At 34.9% G+C, this 13,971-nt stretch overlaps 1 protein-coding gene and 1 long non-coding RNA gene across 2 annotated transcripts in view; one reads left to right on the top strand and one right to left on the bottom strand.

Annotated features, from left to right (window-relative positions):
• LOC107151759 (zinc finger protein 420) overlaps window positions 1-155 on the bottom strand; it is a 30,912-nt gene extending 30,757 nt beyond the window's left edge. Inside the window, exon 1 of the mRNA XM_048791054.1 lies at window positions 137-155. The gene's annotated coding sequence lies outside the window, so the exon portion shown is untranslated. The remainder of the gene's footprint in view (window positions 1-136) is intronic.
• The window catches only part of LOC125612641, a 36,886-nt gene continuing 23,027 nt past the window's right edge, over window positions 113-13,971 (top strand). Inside the window, exon 1 of the long non-coding RNA XR_007343131.1 lies at window positions 113-365. This is a non-coding gene — a long non-coding RNA (uncharacterized LOC125612641). The remainder of the gene's footprint in view (window positions 366-13,971) is intronic.

Raw genomic sequence — 13,971 nt, 5'->3', positions numbered from 1 at the left:
CTAACCCCCCCCCCCAACTCTCGCGAAGAAACGGAAATGAAGCTGAGATCGGTACGCGGTGGCTCTGGGAAAAGTAGTCTAGGGCCCGGAAGGCAGTGGCTGCCCGCCAGGACGCTAGGAGGCGCAGTGCACTCACCCTCGGCTGCGTTCGATGACCCGGCCGCTGGAACCCTCTTTTCCCGCTCGCCGCGCCCCGGAGACTTCTGGGAGTTCCGCGTCAATGCGCAGGCGCCGCGCGCTCAGTTCGAACAGTGAGGGCTGAGAGAGTGTCTAGCGATCCCGAGTTCCGCCGCTGTGCGAAAGAGTGTGGGAACTGCCAGCCGGGAAAGTGAGGTGAAGGAGCCGGAGCCGTAGCAGGAGTCCTGGTCGGAACCTGGATTTGCACGGGGCCCTCTGAGGGTGCTTTGCCATGCCGTTGTGTGTGTGATCGCGACTGTCTGGCCGATTGGGAGTCTCAGTGGCCTTTTGTATGATTGTGTTTCTGCCTGTGTAATTCTTCATGTTTTGAAGTCTGAGGTGATTTGTACTTGAAGCCGCGTGGCAATGGAACTTTAGGACTGTGTGGAATTGTCCTTAAGCTAAGTCCTCTCCTTTTGCACCAAAAGTTTTAGATTATCATTTAAAAGTGAAAAGAGAGAATTCTGCCATAGTGGTTTATGAAGAATCTCTGGTTTTCTGGTTTTGTGTCCGTGATTGAGTAGGCTGATGATGATGATTTGTGTTACACAGATGTACTTTTATGTGTATGTGTGTACTTATATTTCAGAATGTCTATAGGAGTTCAACTACAAATGAGACTGCGAGTGACGGGGGGGGGGGAATGATGGTCAAGTTATTTCTCCTTGAATAGGGATTTGATGATCTGGAAAAGGTAATCAATTTATCTGATAAGTAATTTAGACAATTTTTATTAGCTCAAAGCCAGTCCTAGGGTAAATTCTTCCTCTACCCCAAATGTTTTCTGTTATAGAAGGACACAACTAGGTAAGGTTGAGAGGCTGTTGAGTAATAAAATAATAATAAAAATAAACCTTTATACACATAGGAAGAGTGGATTTTAGTAGAGTACCTTCAAGGTACTTTTAGAGTACTTTAACCTGAATTCTAGGTTAAACATTTGTCCCCATTGTCTGATGAGCAAACCTTGGTTTACAGAGAGAAAGGTAAAGAAAGGAACTTAAGGCTGTCTGGTAAGCCTGAATTTCTTTCCACTTACTTCAAGACCTTGTAGCCATTAAAAAAAAAAAAAATCACAAACTTGTGAACTTCCAACACACAGGAGATAGAGGTAATATCACTCCTTCACAAGAGTGGGAGTGTTGATAAAACAATCTAACTTTCAGGACCATACACCACATACTTTTGTTTTCTTGCCAGTACTGCGACTGGAGTAGCAGGTTTGATGATCTGGATTACTGACTGGAACTTGTGTGCCCAGAAACAGCTGTGTGGAAAAAAAAAAAAAAAGTCTAATTGCACTGACTTAGTGTGAGTCAAAGAGGAAAAAAGAGTTATGTCAGTATATATGGGAGATACAGATTTTTTTAAAAGAGATAGTTATAGTCTGGTTTTACTTTGGATAGTATGCATTAATCTCAAACCACATCTCTGTGATTCTGGATTATCTTTTGGCTTTTGAATAGTTGTGAAGAATACTTGCAAGAAAAAGGAAATTATCACTTAAAAGTGAAAGACAAATTGATAACCTGAGATGCACAGATTCCTTCTGAATGGACTTCTTGTATATTAAACTTGAAATATTTTATACAAGTTGATGTAATGTGATTTCTTCAATAGAAAGTATGAGAGTTTCTTAGATTCACAAAGAGGTGCTTTAACCCCAAAATGTTAAGACCATTGGAAAACAGACTGAAGAAACTGAGGACATACCATATGATAGAATTAGTATAAGTGTAGTTTTTTTTAAAGTTTTATTTTATTTAATTTTTTTAATGTGGTGCTGGTGATCAAATCCAGTGCCTCATGCATGTGAGGCAAGCACTCTACCACTGAGCCACAACCCAGCCCGTAGTATTGTATTTAATAGAGGTTTATAAACCAAATTCCTTTCAGTGGTAACCTTTGGCGTAAAAGGAGAGGATTTAGCTTAAGGACAAATGAGTAAATGTTGAAGGGACAGTGAGCATATTTTTCATTTTTCTGTCAATGAAGAAAGCTTATCTTATTATATATTTAAATTGAAATTTTAAAATTAAAAAAATAGTAGAGACATTGAAGATTTTGCAGTATGGCAGTGAGACAAGGAACCTAAATGGTAGAAGCAGACAAAAGGGGAAAAGAAACAAAACTTAGGACTTCAGAGACAAAGGAATACTTCAATGACAACTTTTCTTTTTTTAAAGAGAGAGAATTTTAATATCTATTTTTTAGTTTTTGGCAGACACAACATCTTTGTTTGTATGTGGTGCTGAGGATTGAACCCAGGCCGCACGCATGCCAGGCGAGTGCGATACCACTTGAGCCATATCCCCAGCCCCAATGACAACTTTTCATAGTTCAGGTGTACCAGTTCTTTTCTAAACTGTCAGTTCCAGATTTATATCCTTAACCTTGCAGACCTTTAAGGATTATTCATTTCTTCAGCCAGCAACTAGATTCATCCTAGTGGTGTGGCTGCCCCTAAATGGCATTGATAAGTATGGTCTCTTTCCTGGCACTGAATAATTTTCTTTGAAAATCTTTTTAGGTGTTGGCAGATGATATTGTCCTTTTTCTAGTAGATTGGACTTATTCCAATGCATAGATGTTATACATTAATCAGTAGTCCTGGGAAAGTGAGGAACTCTGGTATTTTTATAATTATTTTCCCTGAGAGTTTATTTTGACAAATGCTAAAACTAAAAGAAAATTAAAAGAAAACATGATGGTATACACTGATGTATATTTACCTAGATTCACCAGTTTTTAACATTTTGTACCATTTGCTTAATCTCAATGTATTTACATATTTTTATTTTTTGCTTAGTATTTATGAGTAAACTGCAGAGATCTCATAGTTCATGGCTGAGTATTTCAACATGCATCTCTTTAAGAACAAGGTTGTTTTCTTCTGCATAACCTTGTAACTTGAAGACAAAAATTTTTTAAATGACTTTTTTAAACATTTATTATTATTATTATTTTAGTTGTAGGTGGACACAATACCTTTATTTTATTTTTATGTGGTTCTGAGATCGAACCCGGTGCTTCCTCTAAGCCACAACCTCAGCCCTCCAAAATGATTCTTAATATAAAATATACAATCTATTTTTTAAACTACTTCAGTTGTTCCCCTATATGTTATATTCTGTATCTATATTTTGAAAGATTGACCCGTGACCCCAAGCAAAGTCATACATTGCATTGGATGGACCTCTCTTTTTAGTTTCTTTAATCTAGAGCAGCATTCCCCTTACCTACTTTTTTTTTTTTAATTTCATGATAACTTTTTGTGTGTGTGTGTATGTGGTACTGTGGTTGGAACCCAGGGCCTCTGTACGTGCTAGGCAAGCACTCTACCACTGAGCTATATCCCTCATGGCAACATTTTTGAAGAGTGAAAGAGTCTAGAATATTTATCTCATAGAATGCCAACATTGTGGATTTATTTGATTATTCTGTCACAATTATGTTGTTTAAATTATATTTGGCACAAATACTATGGGTGGTGATGTATTCTTCAAATTGTACCACATAAAGAAACACATAATTACAGTTTGATCCATTATTGGTGATTCTAAATTTGATCACTTTGGTCCAAGTACTTAGTACACCTGATTTCTCCGTGGTAAAAGATACTGTTTTTCTTCATAGTCAAGAAGTAATCTGGGGCTGGGGTTGTAGCTCATTGATAGAATGCTTGAATGTGTGAGGCATTGGAATCGATTCTCAGCACCGCATATAAATAAATAAAATAAAGGTCCACTGATAATTAAAAATATATTTTAAAAAATGTTTTATAGTTGTAGATGGACAGAATGCCTTTATTTTATTTTTTAAAATTTTTTTAATATTTATTTTTTAGTTATCGGCAGACACAACATCTTTGTCTGTATGTGGTGCTGAGGATTGAACCCAGGCCGCACGCATGCCAGGCGAGCGTGCCACCGCTTGAGCCACATCCCCAGCCCATATTTAATTTTTTATTTAAATTTTTTTATGTGATACTGAGGATCGAACCCAGTGCCTCACACATGCTAGGCAAGCATTGTACCACTGAGCCACAACCCTGGCCAAACTTTATTTTTTTATGGTACTGGGCATTGAATCAAGGGCCTTGTACATACTAGGCAAGCACTCTACTACTGAGCTCTATTCCCAGCCCCTGAATATTCTCAATTTTACTAAACAAAGTACAATATTTTCCAAAGATAATTTTTCAATTTACACTCCATACTAATATTTAATATTTGACATTGTCAGAGTTTAAGTTTAGGTCATTTTGGTAAATGTGTATGCAATAGAATATCATTTGTGTGTGTGTGTGTTTTGTAAGTGGATGTGATACCTTTTTAAAGTTTATTTTTATGTGGTGCTGAGGATTGAACCAAGTGTCTCATATGTGCTAGGCAAGTACTCTGTCACGGAGCTACGACCTCAGCCCTCATTTTGGTTTTTATTTGCATTTTTCTAGTTAATAATGTTGAGATTATTTTAAAAACATGCTTATTGGTCAGTCCTCCTATTTGACATGCCTACTAAAGCCTTTTGTTTCATTTTTCTTTTTGTTTAATTATTAATTATGGAACTTTAATAAAGTATTTGGGATGTTTAACCTATATTAAGCATATGTGTTGAAAATATCTCAGTTGAGAGCATGTCTCTGGATTCTCTGGATCCTTTGACAAATAGTAGTTCTATTTTAATGTCAGGTTTATTAAATTTATAGCTTGTTCTTTTGTTTTAAGGTTTATAGTTTTGTCTTTCATAGTTTGTTGTTAGAAGATCCTTGAGAATGATCTTTCTCTGAGGTGAATTAGAGATTTGATTTCTGTATATTTTGTGTGTGTTCTACCAGTTACCCCAGAACATGAAAAGGCTGTCTTTTCTACACTTACCAGCAGCCATATTAGATTTTCATATATGAGATTTTTGGAGTGATCTTTTTTCAATATATTATTCCCTGTACTACTTATGTACTCTAACAGTTTTTTAGTAATTTTTTATACAATAACACAAAGACCTATTTTTGACTTTGTCAGTCCTATCCATCTATCCATAGCTCTTTTTGTATTTATTTGTTGGTCTTTATTATTTCCTTTTACTCTCTTTAGATTTATTCTGCCATTGTTTTCTCATATTTTTTTTTAGAAGATACTCTTTTTTTTTTTTTTAAAGAAAGAGTGGGGGAGAGAGAGAGAGAGAGAGAGAATTTTTTTTTTATTTATTTTTTAGTTCTCGGCGGACACAACATCTTTGTATGTGGTGCTGAGGATCGAACCCGGGCCGCACGCATGCCAGGCGAGCGCGCTACCGCTTGAGCCACATCTCCAGCCCCTGTTTTCTCATATTTTAAACTGAAAACTTAGGTAAATTAATTTTATACTTCTAATATAAGCATAAGGTTTTATTTTTTGTTTTAGTTGTAGTTGGACACGATTCCTTTACTTTTGTTTTTAAACTATGATTTATTTTACCCATACATCTTTAGAATTATATTTCTCGGGCCTGTAGGGTTTTTCCTGATTATCCATTAATGAAGTGTATTTAATATAACTGCTTTTGAGGCAAAGAAGGTAGTCTTTATAAAGCTAGACCTTTGAAATTTTAAGATTTGATGTGTAGCCCAATATGTGTCTAATTTTTTTCTGAATAATCAGTGTCTTTACAAGAATTTGTCTTCTGCAGTTGTTGTGAAAAATATACTAAATAAAGTTTGTTTTTGTTTCTAGTCTATAATCTTGCTGATTTTGTCTCTTTTATCTATCATTTCTAGAATAAATATATAAAATAACCCACTGTATTTGTGAGTTTACTTTTTCTTGTAGATTCATTAACTTTGGATAATATGTGTATATTTTTAGTAATGTAAAGTTAGAATCTTTAAATCTGCATGGAGAATTGAATGTTTCATTATTATGTAGTTAGTGATCACTTTATTTTATTTTTATTTATTTATTTTTTTATTGGTTATTCAAAACATTACAAAGCTCTTGACATATCATATTTCATACATTAGATTCAAGTGGGTTATGAATTCCCATTTTTACCCCAAATACGGATTGCAGAATCACATCGGTTACACATCCACATTTTGACATAATGCCATATTAGTAACTGTTGTATTCTGCTACCTTTCCTATCCTCTACTATCCCAATGATCATTTTATTTTTAAATTTTTTTTTAATATTTATTTTTTTTAGTTTTCAGTGGACACAACATCTTTATTTTATTTTATGTGGTGCTGAGGATTGAACCCAGTGCCCCGTGCATGCCAGGCAAGCGGGCTACCGCTTGAGCCACATCCCCAGCCCCAAGTGATCACTTTATAATAGTGCTTTTACTTAAAGTTTGTTTCACCTTATAGATAGTTACGCCTGCTATCTTTTAATTAGTATTTTCCAGATGTCTTTTCTGCCCTCTCATTTTCACCCTTTTTGTGTATTTCCTTTAATATATCCCTCGAAAACAACAGATTTTAATTAGATTTTGTCCAGAAATTTACTGGCATAGTTATATATATATATATATATTTCTACCATTTTGTTTTGTGATTGTAACTTTTTAAATATTTCTGTTTCTTTCCTTTATTCATTTAGATTGGTTCCTTTCTGCCCCCATCACCCTTTTGTTCTAGTCTTTGGGAAGAAACGCATTCTATTTATATTTAGTGCTTTTGATAAAAATTTTATTTAATTGGATATATTTAAGTTACCAAAGTCTAAACTCAACTTTGTTTCCTGTCCAGCAAAATGCTATTAGAATAATGAAAATCATTGCTTTTACCACTTCTATGCTATCTTTGTGATGTATTTATATATAATTCAGAAAATATAGCAATGGTTTATAAATTGGCAGAAGTGATTGGAATTGAAGTAGTCTAATATCATTGTACTGCTGGGTAGAAAATAAAGATTAAGTTTAAGCTTTGATAACAGTATATCCTGTCAAATTTTAAACATAAGCATCAAAATAATGCACACACACATATGGAGACATAAGTGTTTGATGGTTTGTTGCTTCCTTTGATCATTTCCCTTTCCTGTGTTCACTTTTCTTCTACCTGAAGTAACATCCATTACAGTTTTTTTTTTTTTAGTGAGGATCAACAGCTGAAAAACTGTCTTTGTCTAAAAACTTCTCATTTGGTAGGGGCTAGGGCTATACCTCACAGGTAGTGCTTATTAACATGTATAAAACCCTGGCTTTGATTCCCAGCACCCCAAAATGAATAAGTAAATAAAGGAAAAATAAAAGCTCACAAAAGTTTTTGCTGAGTAGAATTATAGGTTGATAGTTTCATGTTTTCACCAATATGAATATTTCCAAACATACAGAAATTAAAGGAGTTGTACAATGAATGCCAAATGTGTTTACCATCTAAATAGTATGACTAAAATTGCATTCTGTATTTGCTATATCAAATAACTAGCCATGTCTATAGCCCTGTATTCTATAGCCCTGTATTCTTTTTGATTCATTTCAAAGTAAATTACAGACATTAGTATATTTATCACTAAACACTTTAGCATGCATATCACTAACTAAAAGTTCTAGTATGTAGTTATAGCTTTTTAGGTAAAATTTACGTACAATAAAATGCATTAATATTAAATTTACCACTTGAAGAATTTTGACAGATTCACTTTTGCAAATCAAAATACTATCAAAGGGCCAGGTATGATGGTGCATGCCTGTAATCCCAGTGCTTGGGAGGCTGAGGCAGGAGGATTAGAAGTTTGAGGCCAGCCTCAGCAAACTTAGGCCCTAAGCAATTTAAGGAGACCCTGTCTAAAAATAAAAAGGCCTAGAGATGTAGCTCAGTGGTTAATTGTCCCTGGGTTTAATCTCCAGTACCAAAAACAAATAAATCAAAGCGAAGAAAAATACCATTGCTCCAGAAAGTACATTTATACTTCTTCCCAGTCACTTCTTTCCCTTGTATCCAGAAGTAATTACTGTTCTTCTATTCTAGATTTTGTCTCTTCTACTACTATCTACCTCTAAGACACAACCCCACCCCTACTTTTTCTATATGGATCTCAACTTATTCCAGTACTACTTACCCAAAATACAAGTGATATTTTCAATTGTGGGTACCTTTGGAACTTTTACTGAATATTAATAGCCAATATAGTAGCCTTCTCTTGCTGCTGTAACAAATTTTACTATAACATTAGTGACTTAAAGTCATGCAGATCTGTTATCTTACATTTCTGTAAGTCAAAAGCCCAATACAGGCTTCACCGGACTAAAATCAAAGTGTGAGCAGTGCTGCATTATTTTCTGGAAAGGTCCAGGAAGAATCTATTTCCTGTTTCTAGAGCTGCTTGGATCATCCTTTTTTTTTTTTTTCTTGAGAGAGAGAGAATTTTTTTTTTTTAATATTTTTTAGTTTTCGGAGGACACAACATCTTTGTATGTGGTGCTGAGGATCGAACCGGGGCTGCACGCATGCCAGGCGAGCGTGCTACTGCTTGAGCCACATCCCCAGCCCGGATCATCCCCTTTTAATCCATCTTTAAAGCCAGCAACAGAGAATTGAGTCCTTATCATAGCATATCTTGCCTGCCTAGCTGGGAAAGATGATTTTCTTTCCCTCCTCTTCCTAACCACTGTAACCTAAAGTTGTTCGGTGAGGATGAACAAGGTAGGCACACATGCAAGGGAAGCCGTGATGGCCTAACGCGGTGTACTGAAGCACAAGCACAGTGAGGAGAGTTATCTATCCAGAGCATGTATGGCAGTGCCACTGTGATATTGGTTACTCCCAGGGGAATCAATCACATTTGTTTATATACAGAAGTATAAATATTTAAGGATAATGGAACTAGCATTTCTGTCAGAGAAGAGACAACACTAGAATAATGAATTGGTGGTGTTAAATTAGAATTGGAAGTATTGGTGTGAATTCATTATTTTCCTCATATTTATGATATAAAAATAAGCATAGATATAAATGTGTATATGCAATATATAAACACATATAAGTATATTCATTAGCTTTATCCGTTGAAAGGACCTAGGAGAAGTGATACACAAGTGAGTACACTAGCACTCAGATCATGTTCTCTAAATATCATCCCCCCTCTAATAGGAACCAGGGGTTTTTGAAGGAAAGTCTCATGTTGGGCAGGGCAAATACAAGATCCTGGAATGGCAGGTATGAGAAAGTAAGGAAGGCTCAAAGAACTATAAGGACCTGTTAAAATCCACAGAAGCCAGATAGAAGGAGTTCCACTTTGTCAAATCTGGGACAAAATTGACCACTGAAATAAATAATAATAATGGATTATAAACCTTTGAATGAAATGGGGACTCTCAAGTCCACACCCAAATATAAGTTGAAAGTTTGATAAAGAATGGGTGAATGGGATGTTTACATAGTCTCATATTATTTCACCATAGAATCCTTATTAATACAAAGGAAAAAATAATTTTACAGTGTATAACTCTGGCAGGTATATCCAAAAGAATATTCCTAATAATGGGACATGTTGTTATCAAGTGCCCCCTGGTAGATCCTGAGAAGAATGCAACATCACTTATGTGGAATTCCTTCCAAAACACATAACCTGATCATGAGGAAACATGAGAGAAAACCATACTATTCTCTACACACTGGCTTATAATCCTCAAAAGTGTCCAGGTTACAAAAATCAAGGCAATATTGAGAAATTGTTTCAGACTAAAGCAGGTAGATACCTGACATCCAAAGGCAATTTTATTCTGAACTGGATCCTTTCTTGTAAAGGATATTATTGGCAGAATTGGTAAAAATTTGAATGGAATCTGAATATCTTGAATGTAGTATTATGGTTATGTAGGAGCATGTCTTACTTGACCATTGAGTGTATTCAGGCATGATATGGTATTAGGTCGGTAATTTACTCTCTAATGGTTCAAGAAACAAAAATGTTCCTTGTACTATACTTCCATCTTTTCTTTGAGACTGGTGAATGGATGGATAAAAAAACATCATACTACAGGGACACAGCCACATCAATGTTTATAGCAGCACAATTCACAATAGCTAAACTGTGGAACCAACCTAGATGTCCTTCAGTAGATGAATGGATAAAAAAAAATGTGGCATATATACACAATGGAATATTACTCAGCAATAAAAGAGAATAAAATCATGGCATTTGCAGGTAAATGGATGAAGTTAGAGAAGATAATGCTAAGTGAAGTTAGCCAATCCCAAAAAACCAAATGCCGAATGTTTTCTCTGATACAAGGAGGCTGATTCATAGTGGGGTAGGGAGGGGGAGCATGGGAGGAATAGACGAACTCTAGATAGGGCAGAGGGGTGGGAAGGGAAGGGGCACGGGGGTTAGCAAGGATGGTGGAATGTGATAGACATCATTATCCAAAGTACATGTATGAAGACACAAATTGGTGTGAACATACTTTATATACAAACCAGAGGTATGAAAAATTGTGCTGTGTTATGTGTAATAAGAATTGTATTGCACAACACTGTCATTTTTTAAACATCAGTTTAAATTTTTTAAAAAATTAAAAATCTATACTGAAGCTCCATAGGATTTTGTTGGTCATACTTGTACAATTGGTGTCTCCAAACAATGTGGTTATTGTTGGCTTTTTCATGGATCTTAAGATTGGTGCTTGTACTTATCTTCTTGGAGTTTCCAGCCTGATTTGTCTAGAGCTACTAAACAAGCCTGATTTTTCATACCTTATTTTTTTATCCATCCTCAGTGTGGTCATCTCAGGACATGACAAGGGCTGGAATTGTGGCTCAGGGTAGAGTGCTTGCCTGGCATGTGTGAGGCCCTGAGTCCAATCCTCAGCACTACATATAAATAAATAAATTAAATATCCATTGACAATTAAAAAATACTAAAAAAAGAAAATGACAACATCCACTGTGAGGTTTAAATAATGTATTTATTTTACTATCATATTCTGCAATGCAAATAAAGTAGATCATATGCCTCTTAACAGATAATTCAGAAAATATATAAATGATTAAGACCAAGAGAAAAGGGAAATTAGAATATACAAAAATTTAAATGTGTAGAATTGAGCTTCAAATTTCAATCTGTCTTTCATAGGAAAAACAAGTAAACAAGTCCTGTAAGTATGGGTTATGTGGATACCTCAATTTCATATTTATATTTCAAATGAAGATGTTTCTCTTATATATTAATTTGCAAATTAAGTTTTGAGTTTTCTGTTGATTTGTTTTGAGACTAGGGGAGTTAAAATCTGGAATTTGTGACTTTTTAAAAGATATCTGAAATAATTTCCTTGTCATCATCATATTGTTTTGCCAAGATAAATTAAAATCGTATGACAACTTAAAAACAATCTTCCATTATTGAATTCTTTTTTTGCTTGTTTCTCAAATGGTGCTTGTCCTTTCAATTCTGTTGATGACTTACCTTCTTGTCCCTTGTCCTTTTCTCAGTGAATCATCACACCCCCACTCTAATGGTTTAGTTACCATTATAGATTGATGACTATCAAATTACTCATAGCGTTCCAGTCCCAACTTCATTAACAAACTTAACAGTCTTAATGTTGTCATTACCTGGTTGCTGTACTGATGGCTTGAATTTTACATGCCCAAACTTTCATGCTTATCTCTGTTGTGTTGTGCCTCCTCCTGCCTCCAATGAATCACATAACCATTTCTTCTGCCATTCCATCTCTCCAATTTTCCAAGTATAAGGTCTCTTTTGCACACAGTAGATGATAATGAACATTTAAGTTACCTGTAGCAATAAATAAAGCTATAGAGATCATATTCTATACAACTTATTCTCTCCTAGAATACAAAATAAAACTAGATAAGTATCAGGTACTTATATAGCTTTAAAAAAAAAAAAAAAAAAAAACAGGGCTGGAGATGTGGCTCAAGCCATAGCGCGCTCGCCTGGCATGCGTGCGGCCCGGGTTCGATCCTCAGCACCACATACAAAACAAAGATGTTGTGTCCGCCGATAACTAAAAAAATAAATATTAAAAAAAAATTCTCTCTCTCACTCCCTCTTTAAAAAAAAATCTTAAAAAAAAAAATTCTAAGGAGATTTCTTTCTGAAACCAAGGCAATATGGACTACTTACAGTTGGGATTCCATTCATTTTGGGAGACAAGCCCTGAAACCAAAGAATTGACTCCACATTAGTTTATTTCTAAAAATAAGAAACAATGCAATGCTGGAAATTTTTATTTGATATCATTATATTGTCTTAGAAGAAGACGTGGGATTTGGTAAGCAAATGCAAACACAACAGCAAGATTTGTAAAAGGAGTTGCAATACTGAAGAAAACAATGATAGCTGGGCATAGTGGTACACACCTTAATCCCAGCTATTTGGGATTATAAAGGTGAGGATTATATAGCCTAGTGATATGCTTGGGATCTATTTGAGATGAATGCTTGAATATACTTCATGATGTGTACTTGGAATTATGAAGCTGGGAATATAGCTCAGTATTAAAGTGTCCCGCAAGCCCAAGGCTCTGGGTTCAATCCCCAGCATCAAAAAAAAATTAAAAAATAAAAAATAAAGTGAGTTCAATCCCTAGTAACAAAAGAAAAAAGGGAGGGGATACTGGGGGAGGGAGAAAACTATGTTAGAGGAAAAAGGCAGTGAGTTTTTAAATGTTGGAAAAATGTCTTTTGTGACTTCAGACATTAATTTTATAAGGAAATGCTTCTATACATGTGACTCTTTTGGAACAAGTGTGAAATACACTTTAGACTTACTTTATCCTGGGGAAAATAATGTAACAGAGAAACATCACAAATATAATAAAGCTGGCAAATCCTGCCGCAGGTCATCATCTATTATAGTAGTCCCCTTTAGTTGGGCTCAGTGTAGGAAAGGCTCCACAGAGGAGTTGGACCTCAGTAGACATCTTGAGTATTCATACCACAGAGAAACTTTATAAGTGTTATAAGTTAGCCTGAAAAGAAACCTCAATTTACAATAAAATTCATGCAGGAGAAAAACCTTTTGAATGTAAAGAATGTGGAAAAGTTTTCAGTCACATGTCAAAACTCATTGCACACCACAAAAATATTCAAGAGAAAAACCCTATGAACATAAGGAATGTTGGAAAGCTTTGGGCCAGATAGAGAAAATTCATTCTGGAGAGAAACTCTGTGAATGCAATGAATGTGGAAAAACCTTCTACCACAAAGGATATTTGTTCATCTCTGTGCCTGAGTTCATTTCCCCAGATGAATATATTTTAAACAAAAATGTTAGTTTATTCTACCTATTACTTAAATATTTCTTATTTTCATGAAAGAAATGTTTCATATTTGAAGATAAATCATTCTTTTAATTTGGTGCATATTTTTCCTTACATAAATGTATCAAAATTTATTGAACCAATTCATTATTATAATTGAATCACTTTACCTAGTCCATTGCTATAACAGTAGTACCACAAATTACATATTTGGGGATATGTCTAGTAATGTCTATTGCATAAATTCCTCCATAAAACCTGGAGAAATTTTCAATTTTGATAGGTATTTCTCTATTTCCTTACTTTAGCTTATACCAGTTCAGCCACCCATAAGCAACATGTTTAGGAACGCATTTGCCTACAATATGTCTAAAAGATTAGACACCAGATGTCCTCATCTTGCCAATCTTATGTGTGGAGACCACATTTTTAAATTACACATATTATTGCAAAAGAGGATAAAAGATATATTCATAGTTCTTGCAGTTTTCCTTCTGTGATATATTTTCCCATATTCTAGTAGGTCATTATTTGTCTTTGTTTTTAATGATTTATATTACTCTTTTTGTAGGTAATAA

The sequence above is a fragment of the Marmota marmota genome, unplaced genomic scaffold, assembly GCF_001458135.2.
Source record: "Marmota marmota marmota unplaced genomic scaffold, marMar, whole genome shotgun sequence".
Lineage (NCBI taxonomy): Eukaryota > Metazoa > Chordata > Mammalia > Rodentia > Sciuridae > Marmota > Marmota marmota.
The sequence above is the reverse complement of the archived record's forward strand: the minus strand, read 5'-3'. Positions and strand labels throughout refer to the sequence as shown.